Source organism: Taudactylus pleione, unplaced genomic scaffold (genome assembly GCF_031769625.1).
Source record: "Taudactylus pleione unplaced genomic scaffold, aTauple2 ptg000061l, whole genome shotgun sequence".
Taxonomy (NCBI): Eukaryota; Metazoa; Chordata; class Amphibia; order Anura; family Myobatrachidae; genus Taudactylus; species Taudactylus pleione.
Window position 1 is genome coordinate 18,888,274 of NW_028284463.1, and position 21,793 is coordinate 18,910,066.

The 21,793-nt window shown below is 45.1% G+C and overlaps 1 protein-coding gene across 4 annotated transcripts in view; it reads left to right on the plus strand.

The window, feature by feature from the left end:
- SSTR5 (somatostatin receptor 5) overlaps positions 1-21,793 on the plus strand; it is a 112,838-nt gene that overhangs the window by 76,252 nt on the left and 14,793 nt on the right. For all 4 annotated transcript variants that reach the window (XM_088464948.1, XM_088464946.1, XM_088464949.1 and 1 more), the window contains 2 exons: positions 4,447-4,484; positions 11,414-11,451. The gene's annotated coding sequence lies outside the window, so the exon portion shown is untranslated. The remainder of the gene's footprint in view (positions 1-4,446; positions 4,485-11,413; positions 11,452-21,793) is intronic.

Here is a 21,793-nt window from a genome sequence, read left to right on the forward strand (position 1 = left end):
CACAGACACTGCCGTACACACACACTGCCATACACACAGACACTGCCGTACACACAGACACTGCTGTACACACACACTGCCATACACACAGACACTGCCGTACACACACACTGCCATACACACAGACAATACTGTACACACAGACACTGCTGTACACATACACAAACACTGCCGTACACACAGACACTGGCGTACACACAGACACTGGCGTACACACAGACACTGCCGTACACACAGACACTGGCGTACACACAGACACTGCCGTACACACAGACACTGCCGTACACACAGACACTGCTGTACACACAGACACTGCTATACACACACACTGCCGTACACACAGACACTGCCGTACACACACACTGCCATACACACAGACACTGCCGTACACACAGACACTGCCGTACACACACACTGCCATACACACACACTGCCATACACACAGACACTGCCGTACACACACACTGCCATACACACACACTGCCATACACACAGACACTGCCGTACACATACAGTGCCGTACACACTTAATGAAGTATAACCCATATCCTCCAAAAGTGCTCACACACAAAGACAATACTGTACACACAGACACTGCTGTACACATACACAAACACTGCCGTACACACAGACACTGGCGTACACACAGACACTGCCGTACACAGAGACTGCCGTACACACAGACACTGCCATACACAGACACTGGCGTACACACAGACACTGCCGTACACAGACACTGGCGTACACAAAGACACTGCCGTACACACAGACGCTGCTGTACACAGACACTGCTATACACACACACTGCCATACACACAGACACTGCCGTACACACACACTGCCATACACACAGACAATACTGTACACACAGACACTGCCGTACACATACAGTGCCGTACACACTTAATGAAGTATAACCCATATCCTCCAAAAGTGCTCACACACAAAGACAATACTGTACACACAGACACTGCCGTACACAGACACTGCCGTACACACAGACGCTGCTGTACACAGACACTGCTGTACACACACACTGCCATACACACAGACACTGCCGTACACACACACTGTCATACACACAGACACTGCTGTACACACACACACTGCCGTACACACAGACACTGCCGTACACAGACACTGGCGTACACACAGACACTGCCGTACACAGACACTGGCGTACACAGACACTGGCGTACACACAGACACTGCTGTACACACAGACACTGCTATACACACACACTGCCGTACACACAGACACTGCCGTACACACAGACACTGCCGTACACACACACTGCCATACACACAGACACTGCCGTACACACAGACACTGCCGTACACACACACTGCCATACACACAGACACTGCCGTACACATACACTGCCATACACACAGACAATACTGTACACACAGACACTGCCGTACACATACAGTGCCGTACACACTTAATGAGGTATAACCCATATCCTCCAAAAGTGCTCACACACAAAGACAATACTGTACACACAGACACTGCCGTACACAGACACTGCCGTACACACAGACGCTGCTGTACACAGACACTGCTGTACACACACACTGCCATACACACAGACACTGCCGTACACACACACTGTCATACACACAGACACTGCTGTACACACACACTGCCGTACACACAGACACTGCCGTACACATACACTGCCGTACACACAGACTATACTGTACAGACAGACACTGCCATACACACACACTCAATGTATACGCTGGACTGCAAGATATTACGGATGTAAGATAGCGGTAGTGGGCGGCAATGGGCGTCTCTATGCTGGCTGTGCGGTGACATAGCATATGTTTTTATTAATTAAGAGGCCTGAAGGAGATGGAGTATGTGTGTAGTTGAAGGCAGTGAAAGGAAGGGTTGATTTATATTGGATTCCACAGCAAATTTATGAGGGAGGAGGAGGATTTGACGGGATCCGAGCCCTGGCTGGGGTTTTCCCTCCAGGCTCGGATTCAAAATTGAGGCAAAACGTCATCATCCTGGTGTTGTTTTTCATGGGTTTTGAATTTGATACAAGTCTCTCTCGCGGTGATTCGGGCGCCATTTCACACAGTTACACCAGAAGGAGAGCTCACACTAGACCAGTGATTCCCAACCTCGGTCCTCAAGGCACACTAACAGTCCTGGTTTTAGTGATAGCCATGCTTGAGCATAGATGTTAAATCAAAATAACTGAGTACTAATTATGTCACCTGTGCTCCAGTATGGCTATCCTTAAAACCTAGACTGTTAGTGTGCCTTGAGGACCGTGGTTGGGAACCCCTGCACTAGACTGCTAGGGCAGAAATTAATAATTACAACTGTGTGAACATGTCTCATGTTTTGCCCACCCAATAAAGTTGGTGGTTTCGATTTTTTTTAAAAAAAAATGAAAGGGGCATGCAGGAGATGCTGCCTGTGGCCGTAAAAATTTCAGCGGCTGTGGTAGTTCAATTACCAACATGGCAGATCTACAGTAGGAAAGAGAATGGCACTGTAGTGGCAGACAGGATGGCAGTTTAATAAACTATATAAATAATGTTTGTCATCTACCCAAAAAGACAGTCAGCAATGCCACGGTCAGGGCATAATGCAAAGAAAAAGGTGCAGGATGGAATTGGGCCCAGGGGTGTATTTATAATGGGTGCGGGGTGTGCGAGGCACATGGACCCCTGGGTCCAGGGGGGCCCGCACCGCACACCCTACACCCATAAATCTTACCTCACCATAGTCCCAAGGTCGGCTCCGGTGTCTGCGCCTGTAAAAAACATCTGGAAAATGGCCGTTGCTGCCTTTTTCCTGTCGTTTGCACATGCGCAGTACAGGGAAAATGGCCACCACGGCCATTTTCCCGGTGACCTGTGCATGCGCTATAGACTCTGGGCACACTCTAGTGGCCAGAGTCTATAAGTGCGGTGCCGGCCACGCACCGCTCAGTGCGCAGCCGGCTGCCAAACGGAGAGGAGGGGCCCCCTGTCGGAGACTGCACACGGGCCCCCTCCTCTCTAAAAACGCCCCTGCTTGGGCCCTCCCACCGACGGGAGTAATGCCGGTGTTGCACCAGCCCATTTGGATTCCTGAACGGGTGGAAGAACTATTAATGTGTTAGCACAGAAAACGGAAGCTCTGAACAGGAAGGGGGCAGAGGGATTATTAAAGTCTGGCAGTAAACATCTCTCATCATTGTGGGACTCACTCAGAGTCGGTCGTTGCGGCCGCGCGGTCGTAAGGGAAAAGGGGCCGGATATGCAAATGAAGCGCTCGCAAGTTGCATCGTTAAGATGGGATCGTTAGCTGGATGAACAAGGGGAGGATGCGGCCGTAAGACTAAAAACACGCCCCCTTCTCGTTCGCAATACACGTCATCTCCGGGCATATAAGGATTAATAGAGACCATCGGGAACCATCGGAGCTGGTTGTAGAGCTTAAGGTTGACCATACCCTCTCTTAAGCACTACGATCATGTCAGTGTAAAAACCTCCCATGTCACATGTGCCATGACACTACTTAGTTAATTATGCACTCCCATAAAATGCCGTTTGCATAGTCAGGCACGCCTGCGTTCAGATCTCCACTCCCCCGTTCACAAGCACCTTCCCCTGTTACCACCCACAAACGCCTCATCCTGTCACTCAAACTAACGACCTGGCCAAGTTGAAGGAGAGAAAAATTTCTGATCGCAACAGCAAGTTTGCGCACGCGCATTGCAAAACTTATGCATGCGCTGTTTTGCGAACATCGCTGGGTACGACCGAGCGGCCGCTTACGACCGACTCTGAATGAGGTCCTATGTGTGGGAAGGCTGGAAGGGGAGGGGGAAGAATATCTCCTGATACCATCACAAAATATCCTCTCTTTTTTTATGCTTGAGTTGCATCTGACCAAACATGGCTGTTCTGATCAAGGAAAGCCAAGCCCATCTGTTATTACACATTAGAATGAAAGTTTAAGAAAAAAGGCAACAAGGTTGGTACAGTATCTCCATATCAAGGTTGAAAAAGGCATAAGAGCATTTTGCAAGTATATTTGTGATTTTAGTCGAAATACAGTATAAAACAATAAAAAAAAAGTAAGCATCACAGCAGCCACACAAATGCACAGCGCTACTATGGATATATTGGGGTATGGCCTGCAGGGTCACAGTGCTTATATGTATATACTGGGGTATGCCAGCAGAGTCACAGTGCTTATATGTATAACCCCCTTTTTCCTATCTGAGGTCACTAAGCTACCAATTCCCTTCACGTCTGTTAACTGTTATAACCTTGTATCTAATCAGTGCCTCCACCCAAGTATTTTATGGTCAATATAAGTCTACCTGGGAAAACTCAAATCGTTAGTGTAGTGAATTCAGATAATATATACTTTCATTGCTTTTCAGCTATATTAGTAACTCACGTTCTTCCTGTTTTTTATTCTTCCAGGGCTTGTCTCAGATACAGCAATGCTTCAGAAAAGACAGGTAAGTAACTATACACAAACAATATATATTCTTTTTCTTTATACGTTTAAAGATAATGGTGTATAAGCGTATTATGAAGTATCATACAAAAATAAATTCATCACATGAGTAAGATGTTAATACCAACAATTCTTTACAGCTATCTATTTTGATACGATACAACTTGTTGTTTATTAAATAGTGATATCCAATAGTACTGTAGGTATACTCTTCTTTCCCTAGTATCTTGTCTAGTGTCACTGTATGATAAAAAAAAGGAATAGTTTCACAAGGCCAAAAAAAGTCCTTTGCAGATGACTGGAAGATGATAAACTAGAACTCAGCAGACAGATATTATTTAGAAATCAAAAATCCTTTTCATTCCTGTATTGTAATCCTGGGTGATAGACTGACCTAGAGAGTTTTGTATGTTCCCTTGGAAACTGTGACTGGAAATTTACTAAATCTGGTATCACTTGTAAAGTTTAGGACTTTGTTGGCTAATAGGAATTTCTGTTCCTGACGCGCGGTGGATCCTGAGTTGTGTGAAAGTCAATCGCAGTCCATAGGCTGATTGACGTACTTCTTTTTAGTGTAGAAAAAACCTTCTAGCACATATAAAGAAAACGTCTGACGATAACTACTTAAATGAAGGCAATCCTCCTATATGCCAACTTTTTTATGCTTCTCTCTCTTGACTGAGCTTTATATCCCCACAAATTAAGCCCGCAGAGAAGTCTGAGAGCGTGCTGTAATAATGCACAGATATATGTGTGCACGGATTGCCTTAGTTTCCAATGTAGGGGTTATACTAGATGTCAGTTGCTTGATGGCTTATCCAATGCAGATGGTTTTAATTGCTTCACTGAAAAGTGCACTACTGTCGGCTAGGCTTAGGACTCCTTTAATGTTGTGGGTTAACAGTACTTGTTAAAACTAATATAATAATAGCAGTGTGGAAATTACAGTCCCCTTTCCAAATAGTTGGTATGCCACTCTGACTGCATATAATATTGGGTGCTGGATGTGATCGTGTCATTAGCATTCATATAGGGGGATTGCTTCCACTGTGTCCATAAGTCCCATATACATTTCTATACCATAGAGAGTGATCAATATAATCATCTCCCAATTACAATACAAATATACTGCCACTACAACTAAGTGATATAACTACAGACATATATTACATCTATACACACAAATTATTAAAATAACCTTTACTACATGGATGCATATATATATATATATATATATATATATATGTTCATTTACTGTGTCATGCAAATGTATGGATCTTTCAACACATGGTGTTACATTCTCCCCCTGGTGGAGGGACAAAGGTTATTAAAAATACCTTTTACCTGGACACCAACCAACCCATTTGGAATGTAAAACACACCTTCATCCTAAGTCCTCCCCCAACTTCTGTCTTCCACAGTTCCACCCGAAATAAGGCCAAAGTGCATATTATACTAGGGTGAGTTAGACGTAGTTGGTCTGAGGGCTTCCAAAATTCGTCGTAAGTGAATATAGTGGGAGGTATGGTACTCCTCCTCAAACGGGCCTTTCTGTCGGCATCACCCTTGTATTGCCCTCCATCTTCGCTAGTCAATGATTCTGAACCAATGTCCATTAGTTCACCATTTCTATAGTTGTCCCTCTGACAAAAGGATTGTTCTGGTGACCCCAATACTGATGGGCCTTGGAGGGTGCTAGACTCATCTGTAGAGTAAACACTAGGCTCTCCAGTCTTAACTTTCTGATATTTTTCAACTTGGCCTAAAGCTAAACCTTCTCGGAAGTAACAGCCTTCACCAAATTCCTCATATACTGTATATCCTCTCCCCTATGTGGTTCCTCCACTGGCAGTTTTCTTTTTGACTTCTCTTGTAATACACCTGTTGGTCCTTCTTCAGTCTGAGACCCAGGAGGCATCCTGAGCTCTCTTCCCAAATGAAGCAGGTGCTGTCAATGGTAAGTCGGAGCCAGGGGCTCCATCGGGTTTGACTTTGTAAGAGGGGATGCCAGGAAGCTATTCTACCACCTCATATAGTTCCGATTTCCATCTGTTGCTAAACTTATATTGTTGCGAAGGCCCTAAATTTTGTACAAACACCTTGTCTCCTGGACGAAGTATGCTCACGTATACCCACATCATATTGGACCTTATTCCTTTGTCCTAGGCGGTCTGTAAATTGTTTCTTAACCACTCTATGTATTTAGAATGCGGAACTGGACTAGCATCTGTTGATGTCAATCCCATGCAGATGTCTATGGGTAGTCGAGCCTCTCTGCCAAACATTAGAAAGTAAGGGGAGTATCCCGTGGACTCATTTTTACAATTGTACGCATGGACCAAACTACATATGTATTGACTCCACTGAGCCTTACATCTAGGATCCAGGGTGCCTAGCATGCCAAGAAGTGTACGATTAAACCTTTTGGGCTGGGGGTCTCCTTGCAGGTGATATGGGGCGGTGCAAGACTTCTTTATGCCACAGGTGGCACATAAGTCCTGAATCAATCTACCCTCAAAATCTCACCCCTGTTCGGAATGCAGTCGAGCAGGCATACCATAATGGCAATAAAAACCTCTCCCACAAGATCTTTACCACAGTAATAGCCCTCTGATCTCGAGTCAGAAAAGCCTGAGAGTAGCGGGTAAAATGGTCAGTGACCACCAGGATATTTTGTTTCCCTCCTCCCTCCAAAAGTCTACACACACTAGCTCCATTGGCCCAGCTGTATGTATGTTCTTCAAAGGAGTGTTCCTACTGGGTACCACACAGTTTCCACAAGTCTTGCAATGTTGGTCTATGTCTTCTGCCATTCCTGGCCAATAAAACCGGTCCGAAATTAACCCAAAGGTTTTGTCGAAACCGAAATGGCCATGATCATCATGCAGGGATCTAAGAACTGTAGAGTGGAATTCTTCATGTAAGACCATCTGCAATCTAACCCTACTGCCTTTGGTTGTTGTCTTTAGGTATAGAATCCCAGTTTTTATACACAACCGTTTATACTGTTTGTAAAGGGATCGGGCTTTAACATGGCTCTTACCCAATGACGGATGTCCACATTCCTCTTCCACAGCTCTGAAAACTTCTCTGATGGGAGGGTCTTCTTTTTGAGCCAAAGCTATCTCTCTCCATGACACCTTCTGTAGTTCTCCCAATTCTAATTGGGACAGCCAACAAAAGGCCAAAGGGAGGGCACTCCCTATAGCTCCCAGGGGAACCACACATTCTCCAGTCAATTTCCATGAAGGAATTCGATGACATATCCCCTTGACCTCGAGAGCCGATACCTCCACCCAATCCTCACCTCTGGTTCTTACAGGGTCGTGAATGATCCAGGAGAGAGCATCTGCATCAATATTGCTGACTCCGGAATTGATACTTAAGATGAAAATTGTAGATGGATAGAGCAGCAAGCCACCTATGCCCAGTGGCGTCCAGCTTGGCTGTGGTCTGGACATAGGTCAGTGGGTTGTTATCGGTGTGCACTTCAAAGGTCGCCCCATACAAGTAGTCAAGTAGCTTATCCACGACTGCCCACTTTAGAGCAAGGAACTCCAATTTGTGGACTGGATAGTTCTTTTCACTGGATGTAAGTCCTGTACTAATGTAAAACACTGGGCGTAGATGATCAGCATGACTCTGATAAAAAAAAACCCTCCCAGTCCATCAAATGAAGCATCAATGTGCAGATTATATGGCTTAGATGAATCGGCATATGCTAGAACCGGGGTATTGGTCAACGCTTCCTTCCAACTCCCAAATGCATTCTCACACTGCCTGGTCCACCGATCCGCAAATTCCTCGTTGATATGGAAAACAGATCCTTTTCCCTCTTTATGGTTAAACTCGCCCCTTTCTTAGAAGGGGACAACCTTTTGTTAAGTTGGTAAGGGGTTTAGCGATCTTGGAGAACTGTGGGACGAACCGTCTATAGTAACCGCAGAACCCCAAAATAGAGCGCAGCTCTTTCAATCTCCGGGGTCTGCCTCAATTTTGGCAGGATCAGCTTAGATTCTGTTCCGGCTGACAATGTGTCCAATGTATTTCACTGACTGCTGACATAACCTGCACTTCTCCAAGGAAAGTTTAAACCCACGCTGCATCAATCTATCGAGGACCTTCAATAGATGACAATTATGTTCTTCCAGAGTTTTGCCGAACACTATTATATCATCTAAATACACCACCACTTCCCGGAGATTCATGCCTCCTACCGCTTTCTCCATGCTTCTCTGGAAAGTGGCGGGGGTCCCATTCACACTCTGTGGCATACGTAGGAACTGAAAGAACCCTAATGGGCAAGTGAAAGCTGTCTTCTCACCGTCATCTGAATTCATTGGGATCTGGTAGAACCCGCTCCGCAGATCTAAAACAGAGAACCATTGGCTCCCATTTAAACAATCCAGGGCCTCACCAACTCTTGGTACAGTGTACTGGTCTGGTATAGTGCATTTATTGAGAGTCCGGTAGTCCACACACATGTGGATCCCCCCATCCTTCTTCCGAGCAACTACTATAGGGGACGCATAAGGACTATTGGACTCTTTGATGACCTCGCTGTCTAGTAACATCTTAAGATGCCACAGAGTCGCATCTCTTCGAAGTCGGCTGGTGCCAATCTCTGTGATCTCTCCCTAAATGGAGTTTCATTGGTCAAGCGTATAGGATGTTCCACTTCCGTAGCCAAACCGAGATCCCATTCATGTTGGGAGAAAACCGAACCTTTTACTAACTGGTCCTGAGCATCAGCGTCTATGTTGCTCCCAGGAAAGCAAATTTTAAAACTCCCAGGGTTTCATTCAACAGGATCTACACCTTTCTCCTCCTCTAATTCCTGATAGATTTTTAGACAATTAGGATGTATCTTTAGAGAAGTGGGGTATCTCTCTTCCCCAGCTTCGCGACACCATTGAGCCAGAGTTCTGAACAAATTAGCATTAGTCCCAATAACAGTAGCAACATCACGTTCTTCTCCCAGTGCTTTGGGACAAATGAGGGCCATGGTGGCTATTTCACCATTTACACCTGCCACTTCAGATGGGAATCTGAGAGTTATTGGGATATATCCCAAATAGGGATAACTGTTGTCACTAAGACCCCATATCACCAACCTGGATAAGGGCAAAATTGGTATGTCTGCCAAATGCTTCCGGTACCACCCTTCAAAGACAATGGACACCTAGGATCCACTGTCTAAAAGGACAGTACATGGGTTGTTGTTTACAAAAGCCGGGATCAGTGGAGCCGGTCCCATCAGTCCATCAGGTATACCGTTATATCCACGGTAACACCCCATTACTTCCTGTGAGGCTTCTAGGGAGCTGATGCGGGGTTCACCGACCTCCCTCTGGCATTTCCCGAGGGCCTCTCTCCTCTGCCTCAGCCAAATCTCGGTGGGCATTGATCATCATCATTATTCCACCTCAGGTCACACTCAAAAGCCCTATGTCCAGGCTTCTCACATCTGAAACACCTCTGCTGCTTATACAAAGTCTCTTGTCGCTCTTCTCCTCGGCCCCTTGCTAGATCTCAAGGTAAATCTCTCCTCTTCTTTTCCTCAGCCAGCTGTAGAACAAGTTGTTCTACTGTCCCTTTCAGACTTTTTATTTCTTCTGCGAGTTCCTCTACAGGAGTTTGGTAACTTTTTGGCTTTGGTACCGCCATTTTAACTCTCTTAATATTCTTTTCACAGGCCTCCACTAATGCCTCCTCTTGTCGGACCTCCCTCATCAGTTGCATGAATGAGGGGGGTTGTCTACTAGCTGTGGTGTATCACAGCCTCTGTGCAATTGTGCCTGATATAAGGGCCCCCTCTAAAAGTTGCTGCATCCATCTCTCATTTAATTCTTGAGTGAATCCACTATTCGATGTAATAGTTTGTCTAATCGATGTATATAGACAGCAAGCCTCTCCCCTTGAGCTTGGTAAGTATGACGAAATCCAATGCAGCCATATAGTCTTTGAATTCAGTATTAGGGTCATCTCTTCATGTAGCTTGTATCACCTCAGAAGCTGGTCCCCTCAAACTCTCAACCAGATGTTGTTTTTTCATGGAATCGGGGAAATGCCACTCTTCAGACAATTGTATAATATTTTCCCACCATATCTCGTAATTGTCTTCTACTACTGGAACTGAACGGGTCCCAGAGAATACCCGCAGCCTTCGGTATCCCACTTCGTGATAAATCCTTCCAAGTTCCCCCACTATTCTATCCATTCCGGTGAGGAAAACTGCACTTTGACTTTGATCATCATTAAGTCCCATGGGGGTTCACCTCTTCCCTATCTGTAGTTTGGTTGGTTGAAGTAGGGAAGTCACCTACTACTTCTTCTCTTAGGTCTACTATTGGCCAGACAATTTTTCACCGCCTCCCCTCTCCATCAACAGCGGGAATCATGGACAGAATTACCTCCCTCTCTAATGGTTCTTGAGTGGCTATTAATACTGCACAGATAATCCCAGAATCTCCCTTCTGACAATCTATGACTCTGGGCCCTTTCACCCCATTATACTTTCCCAAAGCATCCTCTACTTCTGCACTATGGGCGCCATTCAAGTTTCCCGTCAAAACTAAACAATTCAATGCTGGGACTCCCTTCGTTTTGTACCACTCCAGTACATCTTTCCCTTGAAGCTGTGCCATTTGCCTATCTGGTATACAGGAGATCTCTTTAACTATTCGATCTCAGCTTTGTGCCTCCAAATGTAACCCCCTTTTTCCTATCTGAGGTCACCAATTCCCTTCACATCTGTTAACTGTTATAACCTTGTATCTAATCAGTGCCTCCATCCAAGTATTTTATGATCAATATAAGTCTACCTGGGAAAACCCAAATCGTTAGTGTAGTGATTTCAGATAATATATACTTTCATTGCTTTTCAGCTATATCAGTAACTCACGTTCTTCCTGTTTTTTATTCTTCCAGGGCTTGTCTCAGATACAGCAATGCTTCAGAAAAGACAGGTAAGTAACTATACACAAACAATATATATTCTTTTTCTTTATACGTTTAAAGATAATGGTGTATAAGCATATTATGAAGTATCACACAAAAATAAATTCATCACATGAATAAGATGTTAATACCAACAATTCTTTACAGTTATCTATTTTGATACGATATAAATTGTTGTTTATTACCTAGTGATATCCAATAGTAGGTATACTCTTCTTTCCCTAGTATCTTGTCTAGTGTCACTGTATGATAAAAAAAAGGAAAAGTTTCACAAGGCCAAAAAAAGTCCTTTGCAGATGACTTGAATCAAAAATCCTTTTCATTCCTGTATTGTAATCCTGGGCGATAGACTGACCTAGAGAGTTTTGTATGTTCCCTTGGAAACTGTGACTTGAAATTTACTAAATCTACTATCACTTGTAAAGTTTAGGACTTTGTTGGCTAATAGGAATTTCTGTTCCTGACGCGCGGTGGATCCTGTGGTTGTGTGAAAGTCAATCGCTGTCAATAGGCTAACAGATTAACGTACTTCTTTTTATTAGAGATGAGCGGGTTCGGATCTAAGAGAACTGAACCCACCCGAACTAAGGGGATCCAAGTCGAATCCAGACGGGCTCGGATATTTCCCGCCGACTCGGATCTCCAAATCGAGGCAAAACTATAGAGTCTGAAATCTCACGGTTCGCAAACTTTCGTCTCTATGATGTAGTATGTAAGGGACCATGGGACGGACACCATTTCTCTCCGGCTGTGGAGACTGAACAGGGAGGGTGGGTAATGTAGGGCTGGGAGAGGTACTGGTGCTGTCTGCTGTGTCCTGGGCTGGTTCTGATCCATTCTGGGCTGGTGCTGTCACTGTGCTGTCTGCTGTATCCATCTGGGCTGTTGCTGATCCATCTGGGCTGTCTGTGCTGTCTACTGTGTCCTCCTGTGCTTGCTGGTGCTTTGCTGTCTGCTGTGTCCATCTGGACTAGTGCACATACTTCTGGGCTGGTGCTGTGTCCATCTGGGCCCAAGTTCTGGACTCAAAAAAAAAATATATAGTCAAAAAATAAATCAAAGTGTCTTTTATATTTTTCTGTGTGTGTGTGCGTGCGTGTTAGGCTTAACCGCAGTACCGCACAAGATCCAGCCAGCAACGCAAGTAGTGCTGCTGCCCGACTCCAGTCGTGCTAAAAAAAATAACTCAATAAAAGTGTCGTTTATATTTTTCTGCGTGTGCGTGCGTGCATGTTTGGCTTAACCGCAGGTCCGCACAAGATCCAGCCAGCAACGCAAGTTGCAACCTAGTGCTGCCCGAGTCCAGGCGTGATCAATCGGTGCTCTGGGCCCAAGGTCTGGACCAGAAATAAATCAAACAAATAGTGTATTTTTTTGGTCTAATATTTTTGTGTGAGCGCACGACTGCACGTGTGTGAATTTTTGTAACTGCACCTTAGCTACATTATTGGTGCTTGTGACACTGCTTCAAGACCACCGAAAATATGGAGGGCAAGGCATGACAGGAGAGCAAGGCCAAGAACCACATGTTGTAGCTGCCGCCAGCAGTGTAAGGCCGTCAACTTCCTCGTCCTCTATGAAGACCCATGCCCCGGGGCTTAAGTCACGCCATCAATATGGTAAAGCTACTTTTACAGAAGTAAAGTAAGAAAAAAACTCAAAAGGCAAGTTGCCTTTAGATAAACAAAACATTGCCAATATGCCCTTCACTACACGAAGTGGCAAGGAAAGGATAAGACCTTGGACGACTGCTGATTGCCCTTCGGAAAAAACAACTGTGTGCCCTGAGAAATCAAAATTACAAATCCACGAGGAGAGTGCAAGTGTGTCGCGGTTGCCATGTGTGAGCCAGACCTAAATACTAGTGTACTGGACGATCCTCCAAGTTCCATTTGTGTGTCCTCTATAAATGTGGCGAAGGGCAGTCAACAACTTGCAGACGTAGTCATCGAGGATGCTTCTGTGGAATTGCACATGGAGGAGAAGGATATTTTGGTAGTTGAAGGTGCTAAGGAGGATGAGGATATTGATGATGAAGATGTTGGTGATGAGGATGTTGATGCCGAGGATGTCCTTTGTGTAAGTAAGGCAACAGCTGTTGTCCATGGATTGAAAAAGCCAAAGCCCATTGTTGTCATGCCGGGACAAAAGGCAAAAAAATCCACTTCTCACGTGTGGAATTATTTCAACCCTGATCCGGACAACAGTTGTCAAACCATATGTGTCCGTTGCCGTGCAAGAGTGAGTAGAGGGAGGGACCTAAACCACCTAGGAACCTCCTCCTTGTTACGTCACTTGGAGCGGATTCATCAAATATCAAAGTGTACGTCGCCAAGTTCCAAGACTCAAAACGTAACAAGTCCAGTGTCTCCTACCTGCTCCCTCTCTGTGAGATCCAAGCGCCTTCGATCTCCAACACCAACACCTGCATCATCAACATCCTTATTCGTCATCGGAAGTAGTCCTGCTGCATCCAATGTTGGTATTCGAAGCATGATTGACTCCTCTCCTATCCGTGATTCCTCAGAAGGATCCTTGATGACTACGCCTGTTGCTGCTGCTGTCAGTGGATCTTCAACCCAGAAGGGGACCAGGAGGAAGACTACTTGTAGTGTAGCCTCCAAAAAACAATTAACTGTCAAACAATCGTTTGCAAGGTCAAACAAGTATGACAGCAATCACACAGTTGCACAGCGGATTACTGACGCCATAACAGCTATGCTGGTATTAGATGTGCGTCCAGTATCCCCTATTACTGCAGTGGGTTTTCAACAGTTAATTCAGGTCCTGTGTCCTCGCTACCAGGTCCCTTCTAGATTCCACTTCTCTAGAAGAGCAATTCCAAATCTGTACAAGGACATTAAAAAAACCTTATTAATGTCCTCAGAAATGCCTTGTACCCACTGTCCACTTGACCACTGATATGTGGACAAGTGGGACAGGGCAAACTAAGGATTACATGACTGTGATAGCCCACTGGGTAGGTGTATTGCCTACAACAGCAACAGCAGCAGCAACATCTACCAAAAGACAGCTGATACAGAGGCAGGCTACTCTTTGTATAACTGGTTTCACTAAGAGGCATACCGCTCAGATACTCTTAGAAAAACTCAGGGAAATCATTGCTAAATGGCTTACCCCACTTGGACTCTCCTCGGGATTTGTGATTTCGGACAATGCCACAAATATTGTGAGAGCATTACATCTGGACGAATTCCAGCATGTCCCATGTTTTGCTCACACAATTAATTTGGTGGTGCACATTTTTTCAATCTATTGAAATCTGAAAAATATATTTTGGCGACCATTCTGGATTCTAGGTTTAAGTCCTACCTTGTGACTTTTTTTCCAACAGACAAAAATCTAAAACTGTGCAAAGAGATATTGGTAAAAAAATTGTCAGCTGCAGCCGCACATGAAACTCTATCATCTCCTCCTTCAGTTTCTGCAGCTGCCAGGAAAAGACTCAATTTTCCCTACCGAATGCCCTCTAATCATGCAGATCGTTCACCAAAAAATTACATCTGGTCAGGCCTGAGAGAACTGCCTACTAGTGACATGTCTTCTACCATGACTATGTGTGATACGGTTTCCATTCACAGAATGGTGGAGGACTATTTCAGAGATAACTTCCTAATATGCATGTCAGACAGTCCAGGAAAAAGAGGCAATTTGGAGTCCCATACACAAACTGGATTTGCATTACTTAAGTTGCCCTCCCTCAAGTGTGTACTCCGAAAGAGTTTTCAGTGCAGCTGGCAACCTTGTCAGTGATCGGCATAGGAGGTTACTTCCCCAAAATGTGAAAAAGATGATGTTCATTAAAATGAATTACAAATTCCACAAGGAAGACCTCTATCAACAATTACATAAAAAAATTACAGAGGCGTCTATGGTGAAATCCAGCGTGGACAAAATTAATATTGTGTGAAGAAGAGGATGTACACACTGATGGGGATGACGAGGATGATGACAACTTGTAATGTAAAGCCAGTTTGTGTATGGGATCATTTTAATTTCCATGTCCAATGCACATTGGCAGCTTGCTTTATGGGGGTCCAAATAAACCAATAATTTCAGCCACAATTAGCAGTCCTTGTTGCTGAAATGACTGGTTTGTTAAACTGTCCTGTTGCGTATACAGCATAAGGGTGGGTGGGAGGGACCAAGGACTATTCCATCTTGCACCTTTTTCCATTCCATTACGTGCTGATTGGGGCATTGCTGCCTGACATTTTAAATTATCATGGTTGGTTTAGGAACCAATGATTTATTTTTAAATTAATTTATTATCATTGAATTGTTTTTTATTAATTATTCAGCCAGGGGCTGCACCCAATGAATTGTTTTTTAATTATTTATTTTCAATTTTACAGCCAAGGGCTACACAAATGAATTTCTTTTTATTAATTATTCAGACAGGGACTGCACCCAATGAATTGTTTTTTACTTTTTTAATTAAATTATTATAAATTTTTCAGCCCAGGGCTGTATCAATGAATTGTTTTTTAATTAATTTATTATCAATTTTACAGCCAGGGGCTGCACCAACTATCAATTATTCAGTCCTCAAGGGTATCCCAACCATCATCTTTGCACAGTCCTCAACTCTATTAATAATTATATCAATCAGTTTTGAGCCAGCAAGCTGGATGCAACCTTTTGGCCCTATAACTAGATGAAAAACATCAATATTGTGAGCTGTGAATAGGTCAAAATTTACTGGAAATGAGTGGAAATAAATGTTATTGAGGTTATTAATACTGTAGGAACAAAAAAAAGGCCCATTTTATCTGTTTTTTTTAAGAAAAAATCCAGATCCAAAACCAAAACACGAAAACAAAACATGGAGGTGAGGTTTTGGCAAAATTAATCCAGATCCAAAACCAGGGGAGATCCAGATCCAAAACCAAAACACGGGGGTCGGCGCACATCTCTACTTTTTATTGTAGAAAAAATCTTCTAGCACATATAAATAAAGCGTCTGACGATAACTACTTAAATGAAGGCAATCCTCCTATATGCCAACTGCTTTGTGCTTCTCTCTCTTTAGACTATAAGGGGTAACTTTACTAAGATTCGAGATAGGTCGAGATGACCATCTCGGGTGATTTATTGATTTTTTTCCCTGCTTGCAAATTTACTAAAGGCAAAGTCGGGTGAGTTAGAGAGAGATTTCTTTCATCTAACTCATAATCTCAAATCAAAGCAATCTCAAATCAAATCACCATCGGGCCAAATTGGAAGTACTTTTCACCTAAAACATACATCTCTCAAGTTTACCAAAAATTGGGATGACAAGCTCGGGTGAGATAGGAGCAAACTCTCTGTCAAAATCACTTTTCAAACTCTGGTCAGAAACATACACAAATCATTGTGATTTGTGTATGTTTCTTTCTGTAAATGGATAAAATAGGGATAATTTGTAAAAAAAAAAATGTGAGGTCCCCCCCAAAAACACAAACCAGCCTAGGGCTTGCCAGCCTGTCCTGGTTCTTAACATTACAGGGAAAAAATGTGTAGGTATCCACTGTAATATAAGAACCACCAAAAGGCAGCAGGGACAGAGCTGGTTATAAATATACGGAGAGAAAAAATGATGTGAGGTCCCCCGTATATTTAAAACCAGCCCTGGACACTTTCTAACAGGGGACTGATGCCACAGCCAGGGGTGCCCTTTCACCGGGCCCCCCAGCCGCAGCATCAGCCCTGACCATTAGTCAGCCCAGGCCAGGGATCTCTGGGGAGTTGGTGACCCCCCCGATAAAGGGGTCACCCTCTCCAGGGCACCCCTGGCCTAGGCTGATAGCCCGGGGCTATCCCTGCCACCCCAAGGTGGTGGGTGGCGGGTTGATAGTGTAAGGTGTAGTGTAAAAATTAGATTTTTCATCATTGTCTTTACAGTGGAATTACAGGTCCCATCAAGCCTCCCCTGCATGCTGGTACTTGGAGAACCACAAGTACCAGCATGCGGGGCATTAAGGGCCCGCTGGTACGTGTAGTTCACCTGTAAAGAAATGGGTAAAAAAATACACAAGACCTGCAGTTCTACTGTAAATACAATGTGAAAACTTCTCTATTATTACACTACCCCTACACTATAAACCCACCCCTATCGCCCAGAGGTGTCGGGGATAGCCCCGGCTATCAGCCTAGGCCAGGGGTGTCCTGGAGAGGGGGATCCCTTTACTGGGGGGGATCCTCAACTCCCCAGGGATCCCTGGCCTGGGCTGACTAGCTGTCAGGGCAGATGCTGCAGCTGGGGTGGCCGGTGAAAGGGCTCCCCTGGCTGTGGCATCAGTTCCTCGCTAGACAGGGTCCGGAGCTTATTTAAAATATAGGGGGAACCTCACACAGATTTTTTTCACCGTACATTTAAAACCAGGTCTGGCCCTGCTGCCTGGTGCTGGTTCTTAAATTACTGTGGAACCCTACACATTTTGTTCCCCATAATTGTAAGAACCAGGACTGGCTGGCAAGTCAGGGGCTGGTTATGCTTTAGGGGGGGGGGACCCTGCATCATTTTTTGTAATAACATTTAACCCGTTTTTTATAGGTCTTAACACACAAGCAGCCAGCACATATCTCACTGATATGTGAAGGCTGCTATCTCATCTTTACTGGCAACTTAGGGGAGATATCTCGATCTGCTTCACCATCGGCCAACTCACTTTCAGCTAAACTCACTTCTTAGTAAATGTGTGAGATGAAAAACAGGAAAATCATCCGAGATTCGGCGATGCTAATTGAGATTAAAACAAACTAAACTCGACCATTCTCGATTCTTAGTAAATTTACCCCTTGGGCTTTATTGATAAATAGGCTTCACAATCTTTAGAATACTTTTTACAAATATTTTTTAAGCATATATTCTGCCCCAGTCCTTGGCTTACCTGTAATTAAAGTTTATAGGATGTCCAGCTTCCCAAGGACCAGCCGGCCGCTGTGTCTTCTGTACACGCTTATGGAGTGCGCTGAGTGTACTTTTACATTAGACACTATTAATACTTTTCAATTATTCCATTTCAAAGCTATTCCCGAGGATATTTATAGGCTCCGTTACAGTTAACATTTCGATTTCATGAGCAAATGGAGAATTAGTGTTCAGTTACAAGAGTTACCTCTCCATGAAATATTAGACATAAATTCCAGGTTGTCATTTCTTTTTGTTTCTTCTCTCCAAGGTCGCAGAGATGGGCAGGGCAGGTACTGACTACCTGGGCTCGTCTGGGGTGCACGGGAGGTGGAGAAATTCCCATTGGTTGGCTGGAAGCACAATTTTTTTTTAGCTAAGTTTCCCAGAGTGGGCATGACCTCCATACAAGGCCATGCTAATGGATGCACCTCTGAGACTCTCCAGATACAGTCAGCGTTACAGTGTCTATAGAGACAGCCAAGGTGGTTGACAGCCGGCCCGTGCCCCATTACTATTGAGGGTGGCGTGCCTTAAGCGCGGGAGGCGTGGTCATGCCCCCTTAAATTATTATTTGCGCTGGGGATGGGGGGGCGCTGTGAGCCCCTCAGCCCGTCGCAAATCCATGGGGGGGGGCAATCAGTGTGATCACTCCCCTCCACAGGCAGAGGAGAGGAGACTGCTGCTGCTGCTCCGCAGCTGCAGTCTCCCACTACAGCCCAGCACACAGCAGCGGGACAGGTAAGAGGGATGGGGTGCGGTGTTGGGCCCCTTCCAACAACCCCGGGTAATTAGTACACGCTCCCCGCCCCCTCTCGGTGCCCCTGAGTACCACAGGTACATTATTTCACCACTGCTACATTAGAGGGGAATAGCGAAACCTTCCAACGAGTCATATATCATTCTAACAACAGGCACACTACAACGCAAAGCGATACCCTAATGCTCTAGGCTGCTTTAATACTACTATTTGTACACCTGTTATATCCCTGTGTCTTATGCTACTTATTGGTCTACCTGGTTTAATAAACCTAAGACCTGATTAACCTACAGTATACCATGTGCAGACTAACTGTCACCAGCACCACCTACTGGGCTATACACTTAACACCTTATTGTCTGCTCTCTAAGGGAGCTCTGCATAACCATAATTCCACCCAGTGTTAGTTCACTGTATTTCCAATGCCGCTACTCTGTTCCTAAAAATTCCAACGTATTATCTCTTTGGTTGAGCCAACAAAATGGCTGCTTCCGCTGTTTGCAGGTAATAGGTTCACTTGTTGGAGTATTTTCTTGTCTACCATGAGTAGGCAGGAAAACTGGGTGCAAAAACATCCAGTGCATGAAGTTGTGTATGGAACATGAATAATAATAAACATGTTGGTTACTTGGCGAGATCTAGGTTGGTGCTAACATAAACTCATGGATTTTTGAATTTCAGGGGAGTTTGCCCGCAGTCCCAGGAGACTGTATTCCCCAGTAAAGTGGACAGTCCAGGAGCATGGCGCTGGGTGATACTGCGATTCGTGGCATTGCATAGCTGCCATTCCTGCACTTCCGACTGTAATTTCCATCCTGGTCTTTCCCTGAGTGGAGGCTGAAAATGTAGGAAAGTATGAAATAGAGCATCTAGCAGCCCAGTTTGTAGAGCGGTGCGAAGTTCTGGTACTACAACGCCCAAGTTCTGATTTTGCGGAGTGACCGTTGACTACAGACTATTAATTCTGATGCATAATGTGGTTGGCGCAGGACTTGAACCTGAGGCCCTGATCCAGAGCCAGACGCTCTGACAGAGAGCTCGCTCTGAATCAGGGCCGTCCCTCTGTTTTTTTTGAGCGGCCTCCTGGCCGCTCGCATAGCTGTGGGTCACCACCCACAGCTGTAGCGAGCGGCCAAAAAGATGGTCGCGATGGTCAAGACCATCGCGACCATCGGGCTTGCGATGAGACCCTTGTGGTAGGGTCTCGTTGCCGCAAGCCCTGGAGTGCTTTCGGCTCTACCAGGGGAACGCCTCCGTCTGGGCAGCAACGCCCCCGGCACGCAAACCAAAGGGGGCGTGCTGTCACTCACCATCGACAGCACGCCCCCTTTGTACCGAGACCCATAGCGACGGCTTGGCCGTCGCTATCCGGATCTCGCGCATGCGCACGACGGAGCCGGGTCCATCGGGCGCATGCACACTGGGCTAACATCGACCCGCTTGCGAGCGCTCATCGCTCGCGAGCGGGTCTGAATTAGGCCCTGAGTCCACATTCTGTTGGGCAAAATGTGCAGCCGAAAGTTTTGGACTATTTAGCGGAACATGACAGTGGGTCTGACTCACTACCATACTCATATGCAATAGCGATTAAACACGCAGTTCAACTGCGATAGTATGCTAATACATTGCGATTGCTATTCCCTCGCAGCACTACACAAGGACACCCACTTTACTCAGCACACATCGGTAATGTTTAGCAAGACTGTGAAACCATTGCAGAAGACCTGACCTTACTCAGAAATTGCTAACAACCACGCACGCTATGAGGCCTCAGACTGCGTAAGGCATCGCAGTGGATAATTTATGCACGCCCCTGCCAAGGCGTTGAAACGCACTGGCACGCCTGCGTTTGCCCTGACCATGCCCCAGTCACCACCCACAAATGGCACTTCCTGTCAATCACTGTGCGATGGGTCTGTGTAGTCACTGCGATCGCAATCCCAATCGCAATAGCTAGTTCACGTACTGTGATGCATACGCATGCGCAGAACGCAACAATCGGCCGATTGCGTTCGTATTAGCAACTGCGTTCCTTGCTGAATCAGGCCCAGTGTGTACAGATTTGGTAGGGTTATTATTAAGGTATCTATAAAACTTTTAAAAGACAAATAGTAGGGGCGAGTACCCATTTTTAATTGTATTTGTATTAGAGATGAGCGGTTCGGTTTTCCTGAAAGCCGAACACACCCGAACTTCGGGGTTCCGAGTGAAATCTAGTCCCAGCTCGGATCACTTTAGGGTTTAAGTAGAACAGAGTCCTGGCTCAGGTCTGCTGTAAGTTTGATTTCAAAAATAAATCTCTGGTTTTGGATTGCATGTAAACAGGTCCAAATGACACGATTGTAGCTGCTTTTAGCAATTTTAAAGAAATCCAGAAAACAAACCGAATCCGAACCAAAACACTTGAGGGCGGTTTTTACAAAAGTATCAATCCAGGATGCTGCAACATTTGCATACATATACGCACAGCAGCTGCATACTGCGGCGTTAGCGTCCATCTCTGAATAAGCTCTGTAGATGTGAGAGGTGGTGTATCCAAACCCAAATCTAAATTGCAGTGCAAGAATGAAGCTGTCCGTGTATTTGTGGGCTACATGCAGAAGCAACCAGTATTTACACTGCATGCAAACATTATACATGTATTTGCCCCCCATACTTTGGAGCATGGTTTGTCCAG